The 19,080-nt window shown below is 48.3% G+C and overlaps 1 long non-coding RNA gene across 2 annotated transcripts in view; it reads left to right on the forward strand.

Moving 5' to 3' along the window:
- The first annotated feature begins 668 nt into the window (after positions 1 to 668).
- Positions 669 to 19,080, forward strand: part of LOC138296093 (uncharacterized) — a 32,393-nt gene continuing 13,981 nt past the window's right edge. Inside the window, exons 1-3 of one of the 2 annotated variants that reach the window (XR_011203752.1) lie at positions 669 to 740; positions 5,906 to 5,974; positions 7,232 to 7,402. This is a non-coding gene — a long non-coding RNA (uncharacterized lncRNA). Of the gene's footprint in view, positions 741 to 5,905; positions 5,975 to 7,231; positions 7,403 to 19,080 lie in introns of those variants that run through there. The other variant, XR_011203754.1, reaches the window with a different exon arrangement.

Here is a 19,080-nt window from a genome sequence, read left to right on the forward strand (position 1 = left end):
GCTGAGAGTGTTTTTTTATGCTTGAGGGTCTTGATGAGTTAAGGTGGTGGCTGGTGATTGCAGAAATGGGCAGCACCTCTGGCCCTAAGCCTGACCTGGCCCAAAAAGGCAACTGCCCTTGTCCTCTCTGCCCTTAGCCTCAACATCCAGGCTGAGATGCCCTGAACCCTAAGGTTAAATAGCCCTATTGGCAATGGGAACCATAACCAGTGAGAACACTAGCCCTAAACTGTAGGAGCAATGGGAGACCTGGCCCTTTTCTACCAGACACAGCCCTAGCCCTAGTAACCAATCCAAAGTGCATCCCTAACCCCTATGCCCAGTACAAACCTTAACTCTAGGAACCAATCAGAATCCCAGATCTATCAACCAATCAAAACTCTAACCTTAAGCCCTAAGTCTAACAAAAACCCTAGCCCCAAGAACCAATCAGAGAACAGATGCAACAACTAGTAAGAAACTTATGTAATGGGGTATGGTATGTGTCTGTAGACAGTCCCCACAGTATAGACACTCAGGAGAGGTAAATTTGGGTTTTTGAGGTAAGTATTTTATTAGTAATTTGAAATAAGAACTGATGAAAAGTCAGTACGACGTTTAGCGCCGGTTTCTTCTCTGGAGTGGTGAATATCTTCCTTCTAATCTGTGTCCCTTTTCTTCCTTTTCTCTAGGTGGCGTACCGGATCGTCCTCATCAGGTCCCGGATGTGACATACAAGAAAAAGGGAACACATACCGCTGGTGAGTGGAACGGACGCCTTATAACACGTCTTCTACTTATATGTTTTACTGGGGAAAAGGTTTAAGGAGGGGGGGGGGGTTTATGTGTGATATAGGTGCCAGTGAGGACTTCAGGGCTTGTGTATATTCCGTACTTTACCCTTTTGTGCTCTCCCGGTGCTCTCTAAAGTGCCCTTCTCTCCTCCCTCCCCTCACCCTGCCTCCCTCCCTTCCCCAGCGTTTCTCCCCTTTTATTGTGCCTCTCGGTTTGTCCAGAAGGACCGTACCTTGTAGAGCCACGACCCTCCAGGGTCGTGGCTGGCTCTGTGGAGGTCCTCTCGTCGGTCTGGGCTGGTCTCCCCTGCTTCCGGTCGGGCGCTGTTCCTCTGGGTTCGGGTTCCGCCGCTTCCAGGCCACTGGGGTCCTCCTCCGATGTCCTCGTCGCCGTCTCTCTCTTCTTTCTTAGGTTCGCCGTCGCCGCCGTCGTTCACCTTCCTCTCTTCCTTCCCGGCTCTCTCCCTCTCGACCGGAGCTTCCGTCTTTTGGCCGCCTGGTGGCCAATCCGGAGCCTCCTCGTCATCGGAGGTTGCCGAGGCAACCTCAGGACGCTGGCCTCGTTGCGGACGCGTTCCCAGGGGAACCTGGGAACGCGGCCGTAGCGGTTCCGTTTCTGCCGGTTCCCCGCTGTTGCCCGGGGCGGCCCGGTCACACACCCTTCCCCAAGAACTGTCCTGCTCCAGGACAGGCGAAGACAGAGGAAACCGGGACAGATAATCAGCGGGGGCCTGGTGAGATCCAGGGACGTGCCGAACCTGAAAGGAGAACGGTTGCAGTTCAAGGAACCATCGCAGTATCCTGGAGTTAGAATCTTTATGCGCAGCCAGCCACGTAAGAGGAGCGTGATCCGTGAATAGTATAAACGGCCGCCCTAGGAGATAGTACTGCAAACAGTCAATGGCCCACTTGATAGCCAAGCACTCTCTCTCTATAATTGGATAGTTACGTTCCCGGGAAAACAGTTTTCTACTGATGTAGACCACCGGATGGTCAAGCCCCTCGCTATCTGGCTGAGTCAGAACCCCTCCAAGCCCAACATCCGATGCGTCAGTGTAGAGGTGAAACGGCTTCGTAAAATCTGGGCAGTGCAGGATGGGATCGGAGGTTAAGGAAACTCTCAACTGTTCAAAACTCGCGTTTTGCGTCTCCGAAAAAGGCAAAAGTCGATTGGGATATTGTTTAGTGAGTAGGTCCGTAAGAGGTGCTGCTAAGGTGGAGTAATGTGGAATGAAGCGCCGATAATAGCCCACTAATCCTAAAAAGGAGCGTAATTCCTTTTTCGTGTGTGGAAGAGGGGCATGTAAAATGGCATCCACCTTCCCATTTTGAGGTTGTAGTGTACCCTGATTAATCCGATATCCCAAATAGGAGATGTCGGTTTTACCTATCACACATTTCTTGGGATTGGCCGTCAAACCAGCAGTTTGAAGGGCTTGGAATATTCTCTGTAGGTGTATTAAATGGTCCTCCCATGTTTCACTAAATACGACTACATCATCTAGATATGCAGCGGAGAATGCAGGATAGGGTTTTAGAATCCTATCCATTAACCTTTGAAAGGTTGCAGGGGCTCCATGAAGCCCAAAAGGTAGTACTGTGAATTGATATAACCCGGACTGGGTAGAAAAAGCTGTTTTTTCTCTATCTGGAGGAGCTAAGGGAATCTGCCAATACCCTTTAGTTAGGTCGATAGTAGACATGTATTTTGCTTTCCCTAGTTTTTCGAGAACATCGTCCACCCTAGGGATGGGATAGGTGTCGAATAGGGAGTTTGAGTTAAGTTTGCGGAAATCTATGCAAAACCTGACGCTACCATCAGGCTTCGGTACTAGGACAACCGGTGAACACCAGGGACTAGTGGACGGTTCGATGACCCCTAGGGATAACATTGTTTTGATTTCTTCTTCGATTATGTGTTTTCTAGCTTCTGGAATACGATACGGGCGTTCTCTTGTGATCTTCCCGGAGCTTGTGCGTATATTATGGTGAATTAAAAACGTCTTTCCTGGTTTCTCTGAAAAGAGTGGTTGCCATTGTTTTAAAACCTTAAGGGCTTGTTGCTTTTGCCCTTCAGGTAAAGTATCGTCTACTATGGGTAGGGTACTTTCAGTATCGGGGTTGGTAGGGTAGAACTCGATATCTAGGGTCTTGTCGGGACACACAAACTGACCCATTTCTATGGAACGTTCAGGTTGTGCGGGGGTCTCCCATTTTTTTAGCAGGTTTACATGATATATTTGTGTTTTTATTGGACGGGAGGATATTTCGATAAGGTAGGTGACAGGGGAAACTGCTTTGATTACTCGATATGGGCCCTGCCATTTGGCCAGGAGTTTATGGTCGGAGGTGGGTCTCATTATTAGGACCTGGTCCTCGGGTTGGAAAACCCGTAGTTTACTTCCTTTGTCATAATAGGACTTTTGTGTTTGTTGGGCCTGTTCCAGGTTTGCGTGTACGTCGGTCCATAAGCTGTGTAGGTGGTTCCTCAATTTTTTTGCATATTCTAACAAAGGAGTCCCTGCTTCCTCAGCCTCGGCCTCCCAGGATTCTACCGCCATGTCTAAAAGGGAACGAGGTTGGCGTCCGAAGACCAACTCAAAGGGGCTATGCCCCGTGGATGCTTGCTCATGTGTCCGTATGGCGTACAACACTAGGGGTAACTTTTGATCCCAATCCTTCCCTGTCTCATTGATAGTCTTTCTCAGCAGGGTTTTAATGGTTCGATTATATCTTTCGACTAATCCGTCCGTTTGAGGATGGTAAACGGAGGTTCTGATCTGAGCTATCCCCAATGTTTTACACACTTGTTTCATTAAGGTGGACATAAAAGGGGTCCCCTGGTCCGTGAGGATTTCATGTGGAAACCCAAGACGAGAAAATACGTTAATCATAGCTTGGGCCACTGTCTTGGTTGTCATACTAGTCAGGGGAATGGCCTCTGGGTATCGTGTAGCATAATCTACAATGACTAAGATGTAGGTGTGTCCTTTTGACGAAGGAATCAAAGGTCCCACTAGATCCATCCCTATTCTTTTGAACGGGATATCGATGATGGGAAGGGGTAGGAGAGGTGCCTTCCTAGGCCGACTAGGTTCGGTTAACTGACAACGGGGACATTGGGCGCAATACCTACGTATGTGGGCGTACACTCCAGGCCAATAAAACCTTCTGAGCAAATATTCCTCGGTGTTTTCTCTCCCAAAGTGTCCTCCCCCTGGGTGATTATGAGCTAGTGTAAGAACATGTTCCCGATAGTGGGTAGGTACCAGAAGTTGGCGTTTACGTTCTCCCCGTCGTGTGGTAGTAACCCGATATAATAAGTTTTTTTGCACTATAAAGTAGGGACCCACCTCTTCTGTCTCCTCTGTTACTGCCGACCTCCAGGCATTGTTAAGGGAGGGGTCCTCTCTCTGTTGTTGGACAAAAGTACTAGGAACTTCATGAATTTCTGCCACTATCTCTCCTCAGGTGTTGTCACCTTTCGTCTTCCGATAGTCCCCTTTTCCCTGTCGTTTCTCTCTTCGTGACAACTTTCTACGATATAGCGGACACTCAATATCACTCTCTGAAAAAGGTGCCTCTCTCCACCAATCCTTAGTTTGTTTGGTATCTCTGACGTAGTCTAATAGTTCTTGGAAGTGGATGTAGTCTGTCCCAATGATACATTCCTCGATTAACCGGGGCATTATCCCCACTGGGAGGAAGTCCTGATAGGGTCCCCACCTGATCTGGAGTATCTGTATAGGATACTGGGCCTTGTCCCCGTGTATGCAACATATAGATACCCATTGTTTCTCTTCTATATCATTATTTATCCAGTCTTTCCTAATTACTGATTGGCTGCAGCCGGAGTCAACCAGGGCATATACACTTTTCCCGTCCACTTGTATCATCATTTTAAATTTTAGGGCGCCCTTCCCGGTACATAACACCCTTCGCCTTGTCATCCCTATCTCCATTGGTTCTCCCATTTCTTGTTTCTGGGGACACATACGTGCGATGTGTCCCCATTCGCCACAACTATAACATTGGGGTCCCATGGTAGGCGGGCCTTCAGGAACCCTACGTGGTACTAGATAGTCGGGTGGACTTTTTACAAATGTCTTTGGGGTCGGTAGAACTGGTTTAATGATACTTCGCGTGGGACAGTTTCTGACATCGGTGGATCGATGAAAAGCACAGGCCAGATCGATGGCCGTCTCAGTATCCACTTTTGGGTGTTGTCTTATCCAGTGTTTTGTGGATGGAGGTAGACCATCTAGATATTGTTCCAGTATAATGGTTTTGATGACTTCCTCCCGACTATCTCCAATATGGCCTAACCATTTTAATGCTAGATCCTTCACACGAAAATAAAAGGTTCTAGGATCTTCGTTGGTGCCCCATTTGACTTTACGAAATCTCATCCTGTAATATTCTGTGTCGTGACCCACCCTTTCTAGTATACTTGTTTTTATGTCTTGATAGGGGGTGACACCACCTGGGTTAGCGGCTTGATATGCTGATTGTAAGAGACCGGTGAGCAGGGGGGCCACATATTGTCCCCATTTATCTTCTGGCCATAGGGCGGAGGAGGCTACCCGTTCAAAGTTGGTGAAAAAGGATTCCGGATCCTCTCCCTCCTGATACTTCTGTAATACGGAACTAGGTACATTCGGATGTACCTTACTAGCGGCGATAGTCTCCGTTAGTTTTTTCATCGCACTTTCATGGACTAACTGGTTGTTCGCCAGTATGGTCGCCTGGCTCTTCAGAGCAGATTGTAAGGTTTCTCGGTCTTCTTTGGCCTCTCTCTGTTGGGCCTCCCATACTAGTTGTAAGTGTCTTTGCCCTTCCGCTAGTTGCTTAATCACGGTCTCTAACGATGGACTTTCACTCATTGTGTATACTGTCTGGACTGTTTTATGGAGAGGGATTAGAAACAAGATCCCACTTCTGACACCATTGTAGACAGTCCCCACAGTATAGACACTCAGGAGAGGTAAATTTGGGTTTTTGAGGTAAGTATTTTATTAGTAATTTGAAATAAGAACTGATGAAAAGTCAGTACGACGTTTAGCGCCGGTTTCTTCTCTGGAGTGGTGAATATCTTCCTTCTAATCTGTGTCCCTTTTCTTCCTTTTCTCTAGGTGGCGTACCGGATCGTCCTCATCAGGTCCCAGATGTGACATACAAGAAAAAGGGAACACATACCGCTGGTGAGTGGAACGGACGCCTTATAACACGTCTTCTACTTATATGTTTTACTGGGGAAAAGGTTTAAGGAGGGGGGGGGGGTTTATGTGTGATATAGGTGCCAGTGAGGACTTCAGGGCTTGTGTATATTCCGTACTTTACCCTTTTGTGCTCTCCCGGTGCTCTCTAAAGTGCCCTTCTCTCCTCCCTCCCCTCACCCTGCCTCCCTCCCTTCCCCAGCGTTTCTCCCCTTTTATTGTGCCTCTCGGTTTGTCCAGAAGGACCGTACCTTGTAGAGCCACGACCCTCCAGGGTCGTGGCTGGCTCTGTGGAGGTCCTCTCGTCGGTCTGGGCTGGTCTCCCCTGCTTCCGGTCGGGCGCTGTTCCTCTGGGTTCGGGTTCCGCCGCTTCCAGGCCACTGGGGTCCTCCTCCGATGTCCTCGTCGCCGTCTCTCTCTTCTTTCTTAGGTTCGCCGTCGCCGCCGTCGTTCTCCTTCCTCTCTTCCTTCCCGGCTCTCTCCCTCTCGACCGGAGCTTCCGTCTTTTGGCCGCCTGGTGGCCAATCCGGAGCCTCCTCGTCATCGGAGGTTGCCGAGGCAACCTCAGGACGCTGGCCTCGTTGCGGACGCGTTCCCAGGGGAACCTGGGAACGCGGCCGTAGCGGTTCCGTTTCTGCCGGTTCCCCGCTGTTGCCCGGGGCGGCCCGGTCACAGTGTCCTTCAGCATCTCCTTGGATATAGACAGGCTCAAGCCACACTTTGCAGGTTTGCAGGGAAGGCCCAAATCTAATCCCACTACAGATAGTGCTTTTCACGCACCTAAACCACTTGTCCAGCCAAAAACAAGTGCTACATACACTTCCCAAACCCAAACACAGTTTAAACCACAAGACAGAATAAACAGTCTCTCAAACACACTCTGCTTAGCCTTTGAGATTTAGTTTGCCCCCTAACCTTTTAAAATCACCTTGGCACAGTATATGGAACACCAGGAGAGAGATTTAAACAGTCACAGGTAGGAAAAAAAAGCAGTTTTAAAAGTACGAATTGCACAGAATCCAAGAGTTCAATTTAAAACAGTCACAGGTGGAGAAAAAAAGCAGTTTTAAAGTTTCAATAATACAAAGCACAAGTCTGTGTTCTTACCACCCTCTTTGTCCTTCTGCTCACTGGACTGTTTAGGGCACAGAGAAGCTGGGGATACAAAATGGAGGTGGTTGTCTTTGGGTTCCCCCCACAAACTTAATATATATAATGTATCTTTATTATGATTTTTTTTAGGAAACATTAAGCTATCAAGACAGCCAAAAGAACGCTCAGAGAAGTGTGCCCAAAGATTGCTAGTCACAGAGTATGCAAATGAGGCTCAAGACCATCAAATCCACACATTTCATGGAAGGTTTGCTAGTTAATAAATCAGACTCACAATTTTTGCACCTGTTTTATCTCCTATTAAAGTCAATTTTCTTTTCATCCTTTACAGTCCAGTTTGTTTCTGCTGTGTCCAGAATAGCTTTTTCTCAGGGGCATGGCTTCGTGGGGGGCAGGAGGGATTGGGGTGTTACACCCCCCCCAATAAATGTACTTTCTGATAAATAGTTGAGTGCAGGGGCTCTCAGTCGGGTACGGTGAGGTGTCTGTCAAGGATGTCAATTCACCAAACTGCCAGGGATAGCGGAACGGACATCACACACCATTTGACCTTCACTTTCATCACACACATAGGGGGTCATTCTGACCCTGGTGGTCCAAGACCGCCAGGGCCACGGATGACTGAAGCACCGCCAACAGGCTGGCGGTGCTTCATAGCCCATTCCGACCGCAGCTGTAAAGCCGCGGTCGGAAAACCGGGTCCGGCGGTTTCCCGCCGGATTTCCCCCGGCTGGGCGAATCCTTCAGGGCGGCGCTGCAAGCAGTGCCGCCATGGGGATTCTGACCCCCTTCCCGCCAGCCTGTCTCTGGCGGTTTTTACCGCCAGGAACAGGCTGGCGGGAACGGGTGTCCTGGGGCCCCTGGGGGCCCCCTGCACTGCCCATGCCACCGGCATGGGCAGTGCAGGGGGCCCCCTAACAGGGCCCCAGCCTGCTTTTCACTGTCTGCCTAGCAGACAGTGAAAAGCGCGACGGGTGCAACTGCACCCGTTGCACACCTGCAACACCGCCGGCTCCATTCGGAGCCGGCTTCTGTGTTGCAGGCCCCTTTCCCGCTGGGCCGGCGGGCGCTACCTTAGGTAGCGCCCGCCGGCCCAGCAGGAAAGTTAGAATGGCCCCAGCGGTCTTTTGACCGCGGGGCGGCCAAATGGCAGTTCCCTCCGTTGTTGGAATCACCCCCATAATCTTACAAATACACACTCTCTCACATACACACATTCACCTGCAAGCATGCATACAACATACATTTAAACGCATTTTTTACTGACCTTAGTTGCCAGATAGTCACATGCCTTCTTATTACAATCCTTTTGATGCACTAATAGTGAATTATCTCATTCACTATTTATGTAATGAACAATGTGGCAGAAATCCAGGAACATGAAGCTTCAACCTATGCCCATTAAGATGTGCTGCCCCTACGTTCCAGGCACCGATTTTGCCAGTTCTAAGGCCAAGGGGTCACAAAGCCAGTGCCAGGGGCCGCAAGTCCCAAGCCAAGGGTCGTAGCTGCGACCCTTAAATGACGTCCATGGTGTCTGTCCGGGTTCACACGGACAAAAATGCACTCACTCTCCCTCTTTGTTTTGAAAGTCCTAAGAAATGTTAGTTACTTTATTATATATTATGCTTTGTCTCACTTAATACTCCTACCAGTCCACACTCCTCCCTTTCTACTGCCCTGTAGTGTTGGAGGCCCTAGGCATTATAGACATATAATTGGGGTATTTGCGACTGGCCTCAGGGTGCGGGTACGCAGCCCCTTCTATTGGCATGCACCACGTCACATGTGGCGCCTGTGTTGGGAGGGTGTAGGGTGAGTGTGGAAGCCAGCCCTCACTGAGTGCCTGGTGGAAACACTAGTATGTGTCCAGCAGTACACTACAGGCCCTTCTTGTGCACCACGCTTGTCGCATATTGTATTATAACATTATGGGGGTCATTACGACCCTGGCGGTTGACGGAGAAGTGGCGGTTTTACCGCCAACAGGTTGGCAGCAAAAAAGTTGGAATTATGACCGCCATGGTCATCCGCCACTTCTCCGATCAGACCGCCATGGCGGAGACGACCGCTGGGCTGGAGATTTGGGTCTCCAGCCTGGCGGCCGTCACAAGACCGCCGGCGGTATCATGACCCGGCTTACCGCCATGGAGTTCATGGGGTTTGGAACTGCCATGAAATCCATGGCGGTAAGCACTATCAGTGCCAGGGAATTCCTTCCCTGGCACTGATAGGGGTCTCCGCCACCCCCCACGCACTCCCCCTAGCCCGTCCCCGACACCCCCCACCCCCCTGCCACCCCCCAAAGGTGACAGAACCCCCCCTCCCCACCCCTACCCCCCACATCACAACACAGACACACACCCGACACGCATGCAGGCATCACCATACACATTCCCGCACACACACGAACAAACATGCCAACAGACACACACACAGTCATACACGCACACCCTCATTCAGACATACACGCACACATCCATACATACATACAGACAGACACGCACACATTTCCATTCACACTACACCCCCGCATGCATACACACACTCACACACACCCTCTACATACTCACACGCACACCCCATGCACCCACACATCACACACCACCCCCCACCCCCCTCCCCTAACGGACGATCAACTTACCTTGTCCGTTGACCTTCCGGGAGGGGACGTGATCCATGGGGGCTGCTCCGCCGCCACCACACCTTCAACAGAACACCGCCACAACGAATCACAGAACGTGATTTGGTGGGCGGTGTTCTGTTGACGTGGTGGTGGAGGTGGAGCAACCTCCACTTCCCTGCCGCCCGCCAGTATGGCTGCTGGCGGCTCTCATTTCGTAAAAGGACGGAGGGCTGCCAGCAGTCCTAATACGCCGAGTGGAAAACTGGCGGTCTTCAGCACGGCAGTCCCTCGGCGGTCTTGAGAAAAGACCACCGAGGTCGAAATGACCCTCTATATGCCACAAGATAGTTGGAAAATCTGAAGCTCACACCGCTCCAAATTTACTGACCAAGCTACGCCCCTGCTTTTGCTATGCGGGGTGAAGAGAAATGTAAAATATATTTTGAATTGCTCATACATAATTTTCTAGATTAATTCTATAGGGTAATTTGGATTTCGTGACCAAGGGCCTGATTTAAAACTCGGCGGACGGATTACTCGGTCACAACGGTGATGGTTATCCTGTCCACTTAAATCTATATCCCATGGATTTAGATTTTGGCGAATGGGATATCCGTCACCATTGTGACGGAGTAACCCGTCTGCCAAGTTCTAAATCAGGCCCCAAGTCTTTCACACATAATATAATCTGAGATAAATATATTGCTTGGTTTGGGAGAAATGAAATAAGCCTGAACTATCAAAGTCAAAGGCTGTTGATTCCAAGGGATATTGTTCATCAATGCAGAGGGACTGGGCACCTCTGGTGAAGTTACAATACCACAGAGGAGAAGTATGCCAAAACTGTGGATGTTCAAATGGCACACATTTGTAGACATTCTAAGCTGTTTGCTCCCCTTCTGATCCTTTTCAGGATTGTTCTTCAAATTCCACATCTTTCTGCCTTGCACTTGCAGTGTAGACGCTACTCACTTTGATAGTCACTAAAACATTGTTGAGATAGATGTACGTTGCTCAAGGGCTTTAATAAAGTAATTTTGACACCCTTATGCAACAATGGACTTTATAGGCCATAGTATAGAGACAAAAGTCCAGACAGTGTGCCAATACCTAGTTCCTTCAGTGGATCACCGTGACACAGCATGTAACTGGAGGCATATCTACACATATAACAATCTTAAGTAAACAGTATATGTTTGGACATTTTACAAAATACTGAGTTATTCCTTCTACGTGGCCAGTCATCTTCAACATTTAATCATCTATTATATTACCGTCATATGCTAGTACTGGATCCCAGTTTATGAGCTAAAAATAACACGTGTTGTCATTAATCTTTCACTAACAGTGAAACACATTTTCATTAAAGGGAGTGAAAACTATTATAGGTATTATGGAATAGTGAGCTAAAAAAAAACCTGTAAAGTAAGAACATTTTGAAAAAAAAATAAAAGATCGAAGCCGGAAAAATTTGCAGGAAAAGTCAGATACAAATGTTTTGTGTTTCATTGGTGCAACAAATCATTGCATTGCGAGCTGTGGGTAGACGGTGTCAGAACAGTATGGTGTCAGCACGGCGTGGGCTCTAGTGTAAGTGAGGAAATTAGTCCTCTGGCTGCTGTTTGAAATATAAAATATAACAATAATCAGGGTACAGTGAGACCCTCAGACCCCCCAGTCCTGGTGCCACTATACCTGCTGCACCAAAGGAAGCCACGCCCCCGGTCCGAGATTAGCAAATTAGATATCGATGAGGTAGGGATCACCAATATTTCTTCACAGAACAAACTGTACTACTTTATGGGGTGTAATGGCTATAAATGTGTGTATTTAAGGGCCAGGAGAGTGGCAATAGTGTTAGAGAGAGCACATGAACCACTGCCTTGTAGGGAGACTACAGGGCTGTTGAAAAGAAAGGTGGCAGGCATGACATCTGCCACTGTTTTGCAGAAGTCCTGTTAATTCTCCACCCCTAATTGGTTACTGAGCTGAATCCGTTAAGATGCAGACCTCAGAAAACTATCCAGGGACAGGTGCTGTGGACATCTGGTCACAGATGCCCTGGCTAAAGATATTTAGAGGCAGATTGAAGAGCCCCTAGCCCCTCCTTGAATCACATTGGTGGAATTTGTTTTAAGCTAATGTGGCCCAACGAGGCCAAAATCGGCGTGCCAAATTGCAATGCATGAATTGCGCCACTTTGTAACCCTTTGCGCTACATTATGCCTGAGCCAGGCATAATGTATGCAAAGGGGGTGTTCCCCAGGTAGGGGGGGTGAAATAATGGCGCAAAGAAATCTATGACACGGCGCACACATGGTGGCGTTAGTGGGGCACTAAGGGGTGCAAGAAAAGTGGGGCACTAAGGGCTGCTTAAACCTAGCCCTCAGTTTCATATTTACATGCCAGTCTAAATAGTCTTGATGGAACATTCGTTATTTAGGTCATTAAGAACTCAGCAGCTTGCCCTTAAGTGGGGGGTTATATGTGAAAAACATAGAACAAATGGCCCAGGACAGTGATGGGTTTTCTCTGAGGATGTGGCATGTGACATGTCCTTTTTCTCACTGTTTTCTCATGCCAACCTTTTCCTGATTGTCCCAAGCAGGAAAAATGTTTGTCAGAAGGACCATCCTATCAATAAATCAAAGCACTGCTTATCCCCTTCGGGGTTATCCAGGAGCTCCCGGATGTTGCTGTGCATCGGTGGCTAATCCTCAAACAGCCATGTCTTGAGCTTTTTCCTCAAGTCAAGGAGGGTGTGCGAGGTGCGAAGATGAAGGTGGGAGGTGGTTCCAGGTCTTGAAGGTGAGGTGGGTGGAGTAGCGTCCTCCAGTGGGGCGGACTTTCGAGACATACGCAAGGGCGAGAGTAGTTGAACGAAGCTCCCTGGTTGACTGCTGGAAGGACAGTCTGCGGTTGATTAGCCTGGGTCCGATGTTGTGAAGGGCTTTGTATGCGATGGTGAGAGCAGTGAATTTGCACCTCTAGGTACTATAGGATGTCTTTTAAGATACATTGACTGACGGTCTTGAGGTGGAGCGGCTGCTGGTCCAGTGTTTCAAAGGGCAGAGCCAGCTGGCCACCAGAGCTAGAAACATGGAGCTTTCCCCACCTCTAAGTGAGATGGGTGAACCACAAGTCAGGCGGGGCAGGAGCCAGGCCAATATTCAGTGGGGCTCCCGCACCGCCTCATTTATGTGAGGCCCTTAGTCTGTGTGTAAGGTGTGCATGCTATATTTACATAATTGTAGAATAAGGTTGCATTTTCAGAAGCAAACGTATAGTTTGTGGGCAGGGATTTGTGTATCCTGTACCAGTGCAGGAGCTGGAAAACAATTAGTTTGGAAACCCATAAATTGGGGTTGAAGGTGTGACAGAGGAAAAGGTTGGAGTCATGAGGGGTGGAGCTAGAAAAGCAGAGTCTGACTGTCAACTAATGCATTTGTTTCAAAACATCTGCTGAAAAGAGATAGGCTATATCCTATATACAGTACATCATAGCAACAGTGGCGATCATTGATAACAATAATAATCATTTACAAATAATCAGCAAGAATTACTGCGTTCAATTAATGCAAACAACTTAAAAAGATACCATCTCTCCAATTTGTAAAGAGTATGGTAGTTTGTACAAGTGTCATATATGAAGCAGGACAAATTCAGCATGTTTCCCTGGGTGGCCAGATCCCAGATCGAGCACCAAAATACCTGCCAGAATGCACCTACTTTCCTGCACTGCCATGCACTAGTCCTTTGTGGCAAAAGGACCCTGGCTTAGAGGCCTCTTTTGAGCCCGCCAAAGAAGAATCTTTCTGGTATTGGTGTTGTATTGGAAAGTATAAATGAGGAAGTTAAATTAGAAACTCTAAGAAGAATACTTATTAAAAGATCACGCAGCAGGTCACCTTGCTGTGCTGCGATGTGTGATTGGGAAAGGGCAGGGAAGCGAACGGGCACATATAGGATGAAGAAGTAACACTGAAAAATAAAGATATTTCTTCTTGTTACGCCTCACCTGGGGAGGCGTAGCATTTTGACACATTCTCAGGTGTACCAGTAATGGTAAATCTTGGAAGGTACCAAAATCCATGAGTGGACGCGTGGGAACACTCATGTTGAACCCATGGAACGCCTTTCCAGGGCGGAGTAATGCAAAGCAGCGATTTGCGCTGCGTTCCGTTACTCTAGATTTATCAAGCCAGGGAATGCCATGCAAGGTGGCCTTGTGTGGGTTGATAAATCTAACATAAGAGTTGCGTAGTTCTTGCGGCCTGTTGCGTAATGCTAGGGCGACATACTTCTTTCATAAATGTGTCTCCAAATCAGGAAGTTAGTTACGCCTTGCTGGGGCAGTTTTCTTCTACATAGCTCTGACAGAATCCAGTGCTGTCAGTCAAGAGGCTTTTATCCTGGATATTTGGCTGGTGACACCTGTTTCCCTGAATAACTCAGCAGCTGTCTGCATGCATTCCACATGACTTATATGTGAATGAATGTATTTTCAATGAGATCTCAGATGGAGATTTGTGAATCTCAGGGGTTTGTTAAAAAGAATACCGCCAAAGTCTTCCAGGTGTTCCCCTCCTAGCACAAGACGATACAGGTGTGTTTCGAAACAATAAGTGTTTAGAAAGAAGCTGCTGCTGTGTTTCTGGTGTCCTGCAGTTTTCAGACAAAAATAAAAATGTCAAGATAACCCTGGTGATAAATGTACCTGCAGGAGAGAGATCAGATTTGTGTCTTTTGGCAGTTTTCACTCATGATAAAGTAGCACAGAGGGTTAATATGCCTGCTACAAAGAACATGTACCACGTAATTCATGTATTTTATGTGGATCGTCCAGTAGGTCACTGCTTTTGTGACAGAGATCATTTTGTCAATTGTAGTTCATAAGTTGCAATCTTAATATAGAAGCATGAGTTATGAACTATCATCAAAGAGCTGCATGTAAACTATGTGGCATTGGTTAAAACATTATGCTTTTCCCCCTGTCGTTCATTAACCTAATATTGTTAAAAAGGGTTTACTTTTCTAACATATATTCTTATTAGTAAAGCCAACCCTAGCCACTGTGGAACATTTTAGATCCTGACTTTGTGCTTCTCCAGCAAGTATACTGGCTAATGGTATGGATGACATGTGGCTCCTATACCTTGTAATCCTCATTGTCTAATGTCATATTTCAGATAGACCGATTGACACATATGTTTCATTGGCTCTGTATAATGTGTGTGTGATGTAAAGTGCTCTGACATCCTACATTGGTATGGATAGCCCTATAAAACAAATGAAATGCATATGAGAGGGGAGATATGAGGAGATGAGTGGCACTGATGGACCATGGCAGTGAGGGAATTTGTGAAGAAGGCCTTTTGCGGGGGAGCCAACAAAGATTGTCGCACTGGGTGTTACCAGCAGTAAAACAGTCCCTGGTAAAACACTACAATGAAATCCTTCCGGTGGAGTTAACAGCCAAAAACATACCAAAAACTCCCACAGGATGGGGATATTTAGTGCATTATCACTGCACCAATAGTGACCAGGGCAAAAGATCCCAAATCTACTGCCTAGAATATGAAGTGTAGGGAAGAAGTGACCCACTACATGTACTGATCTGACATTATCACATTTACCCTGTTTTATCAAGAATGATTGACAGTCAGTGAGGTGTGAAGCTGTCTCAAGACAGAGCAAGTAGGATGTGGGTACTGTATTGTAGTACAGGTGGATGTTTGTGGTTAGTAATTTCTCTGTATTTAATCTACCATTACAGCCTTTATCTGAAAATGTGAAAGGGAACCTGGAGGTTGGCCAAAATGTAAAGCTGTTTTGTCTTTGTCAAAATGCTTTCCACTGAAACTAGGGAATGTTTGTCTCGGAACATGCACCTCCTTTAGGTGGTGGCCAGAGCAACTTCGGTCACACTTATGGGATTCACTGGCTATCTGAAACCACTGTAACTCATTGACTTTACCATAACCCAACCCATGATAGTGTTTGGCTATCATAAAATACTGTCTTTTAGGCCATTACTAAAGTCTAAGAGTTCATTTGATTCCTGCCTGACTGTTGATGAGAGAATAACAGAGGACTGAAGACCAGGCCCAATCCCTCAAATAGCACAATTTTACTTTTAGAAATCAGACCGGGAAAGAGAAATATTCTACAGACCAGTCTTAAGTACACAAAGGCAGAGCTAGGCAGTCTCTCAGAACCTGATAAGACACAGCCCCGCATTACAACTTTGGCGGTCTTTTGGCAAGACCGCCGTGCTGGCGGCCCCCAAAAGACTGCCAGTGATGGCGGTACCGTGACTGCTGTGTTACGAGACAGAAACTGAAGACCCCCCAAATACAGCCACAAATCTGACACCGCCAGGCCGACCAAGGGTGGGACAGAGACGGTTCCACCACCAGCACCACCACGCCAACTACACCCAGCCCTCTATATTACGACCCACCAATCAGCATGGCCGACATTGCACGGCGGTAAACCATTGGCGGTGCGAAATCGCCGATGTCAAAACATCACCTGCAATGGAACCTCACACCACATTGGATAGTCTGAATATCTCACACCTGACACACCACACACACCTGCTAACTGCACTATATATCACACCCTCGAAACCCCCCACAATCCTTTGCAACCACAACTGCCAACAGAGAGACCGAGGAGCACACCAACGGAGGACACTGCACAATGAAACCATAGGCACCAACACACTTCCCAAGCATCACATACCACACAACTGCGCCACTGCACACACACCAGATATCACCAGCATACACGACCAAACACCCGCATCCCACCAACCACCCTACACTGCACCCTACACACACAACACCCCCCCAAACAACCACCATGTCCCGTCTGATGATGAGTTGAGGGTCCTGGTAGATTAAATCGTCAGGGTAGAGCCACAGCTTTTTGGAGCCCAGGTCCAGCAAACCTTGATATCCAGGAAAATTGAGTTATGGCGGAGGATCGTTGATAGGGTCAACTCAGTGGGCACCCATCCACGCACAAGGGAGGACATCAGGAAGAGGTGGGAAGGTGCATTCCATGGCATCCAGGCACCAGATTGCCATTCACAAGACTGGTGATGGTTCCCCACCTCCTCCCACTCAGTTCACATTGTTGGAGGAGAAGTTCTTGGACATCATGCATTCTGAGGGCCTGACTGGAATCATCAGAGAACTCAACTCTGGTAAGTCAACAACACTCCCCAGGCACCAACCACTCATGCCCAGCATGCGTCCCACCGCTCACCACTCCCTAATCCACCCCATCGCACACCTCTGCCCCCCATTACACCACACCCCACCCCTGCATGCCACACCACCACACTGCCACTAACCCCACATAGTCCCTCCCTAATGCACAGATATCAATTGCAATGCCAAGCACCACAACTCCCACAATGCATCACTCCCCACACAGAAAGAATGCACAGTACCACTTCACAGTGGAACACCTGTACGGAAAACCATTGCACATGCCACACCAACTGGATGCTTCCACTGCGTAACAACACATGGCAATGACAGCAATGAAATCCACAATCCTCAACCTTAAATACCAAATTGAAACAATGCCACAACATGTCACACGCAAGCAATGTCTGCAGTGCTGCAGCTGTCATTGCTATCATTGGGAAGCAAGTCAAGATACTCCAAGCATCAGACGATGATACAAACAAGTACATCTCCCCAATGTAACTAACTCCCTCCCTTTCCATCCACAGGTCCAGCTGCCACTGCCACCTGGCAGCTGATACCAGAGACAGACAGCCCTCCCCAGGAAGAAGGCCCCAGTGGATGTCTGGTTTTTGACGACTTGCCTGGCCCGTCTGGGACAACTGGCCAGTCCAACACCACAAACCCCACCCTGGACACATATGAGTCCCCCTCCCATGTGGCTACCACAGCACAGCCAAACCTACATCCCCACACCTGTGCCCAAGGACAGGTCAACCAGCAGTGTGCCCCACAGTACAGGGACAACAGTCAAGGCTGCACACCCAAAACGATGAAGGCCCTGGTGCAACTGGGAGTGGGCACACTGTGCCAGGAGCACAGGCACAGGGGGCCAGGGGCAGTGGGAGGGCCCCTGTGGCCCAAAGGACGGGACACCCAGAACAAACGACTGGCCAGGAGGCCATTTCCCAAGTCCTGGGAGCATATCACCAGTCCCAGGACACTATGGGTAGATCCTCGCAACCGCCCAAGAGAACCAGAAGCTGCAGAGGGAATACCACCAAGAGACCATGCAGCAGTGGCCGACCCTCAGTGCCACCATGGCCTACATTGCAGGGGTACTGAAGGAACTAACCACCATCCACCCACCAGCAGGCCCCTTCCACTAGTCACATTCCAAATGAGCCCTCCACCTCTGCGACAGCTAGTGGAATGGAGGCCCTGCCAGAGGACCTGCAGACCACCAGCACTGCTCCCCCTGTAGCTGAGGAACCCACACGTAAGCGATGACGTCCATCCAGACATCCTGCAAGACCTGATGCCAAGATCAAGACCACTGCCAGGAAGTGAGCCTCTCTTGAACATTCTCACTTGTCTGCCACTGACACACTCTGCAGACTGTCCACTGTCATGCCTTCATTTTCCCATGCCACCTTGGATACTAGACCTAGACTGCCTACCGCTGGGACAACTACTCTGATGATCACACCCACCATGACCCCACTCATCTCACATTGCACTTGTGATTAACATTAAACACATTTGAGCACAGCTACTGCCTATGTGTCTGTATTGTAATGTGTAAGATTCACATTTGAATGACATGTCATCACAGTCACACCATTGTCCTGCAAATGTCTTTGAGATAGACAGAAGGGGCAGCAATATGCAGCAAGATTGATGGCAGAGCAGAGATAATCTAGATACATGTGTCAAGGGAGCAACCAGCCAAGTCAGGAACCAGAGTTGCACCACACAAAGGCCCTGCAAATAGACCAAGACAGGGAAAACTATTGTGACAGGAGACACTATAGGCCACTCAACACACACATGCTGAACATTGTCTCAGTCCATAGTGTGATTTAGCATGTGGAATCACAAACCATATGCCCATGTCAGGTCTACATTTCCACAACATTCATACCCAATAGTCCTTTCCTCACAGCTGACAAATCTCACCTAAAGGCATGTTCCACAGGCTGTAAAAGTTGGGTTACACATTCTCCCATTGTGGACTGTGAGGAATAATAGCAATACTGATGACACCACTATCCTTGGTACAACAATTGCAGTTGGCAAAGCAGGAAACATGTCACATGGACAATAAATTGCATGAGTGATGCTACACAACAACACAGTTGAAATAGTAC

Source organism: Pleurodeles waltl, chromosome 1_2, assembly GCF_031143425.1.
Source record: "Pleurodeles waltl isolate 20211129_DDA chromosome 1_2, aPleWal1.hap1.20221129, whole genome shotgun sequence".
In the NCBI taxonomy this organism is placed as follows: Eukaryota; Metazoa; Chordata; class Amphibia; order Caudata; family Salamandridae; genus Pleurodeles; species Pleurodeles waltl.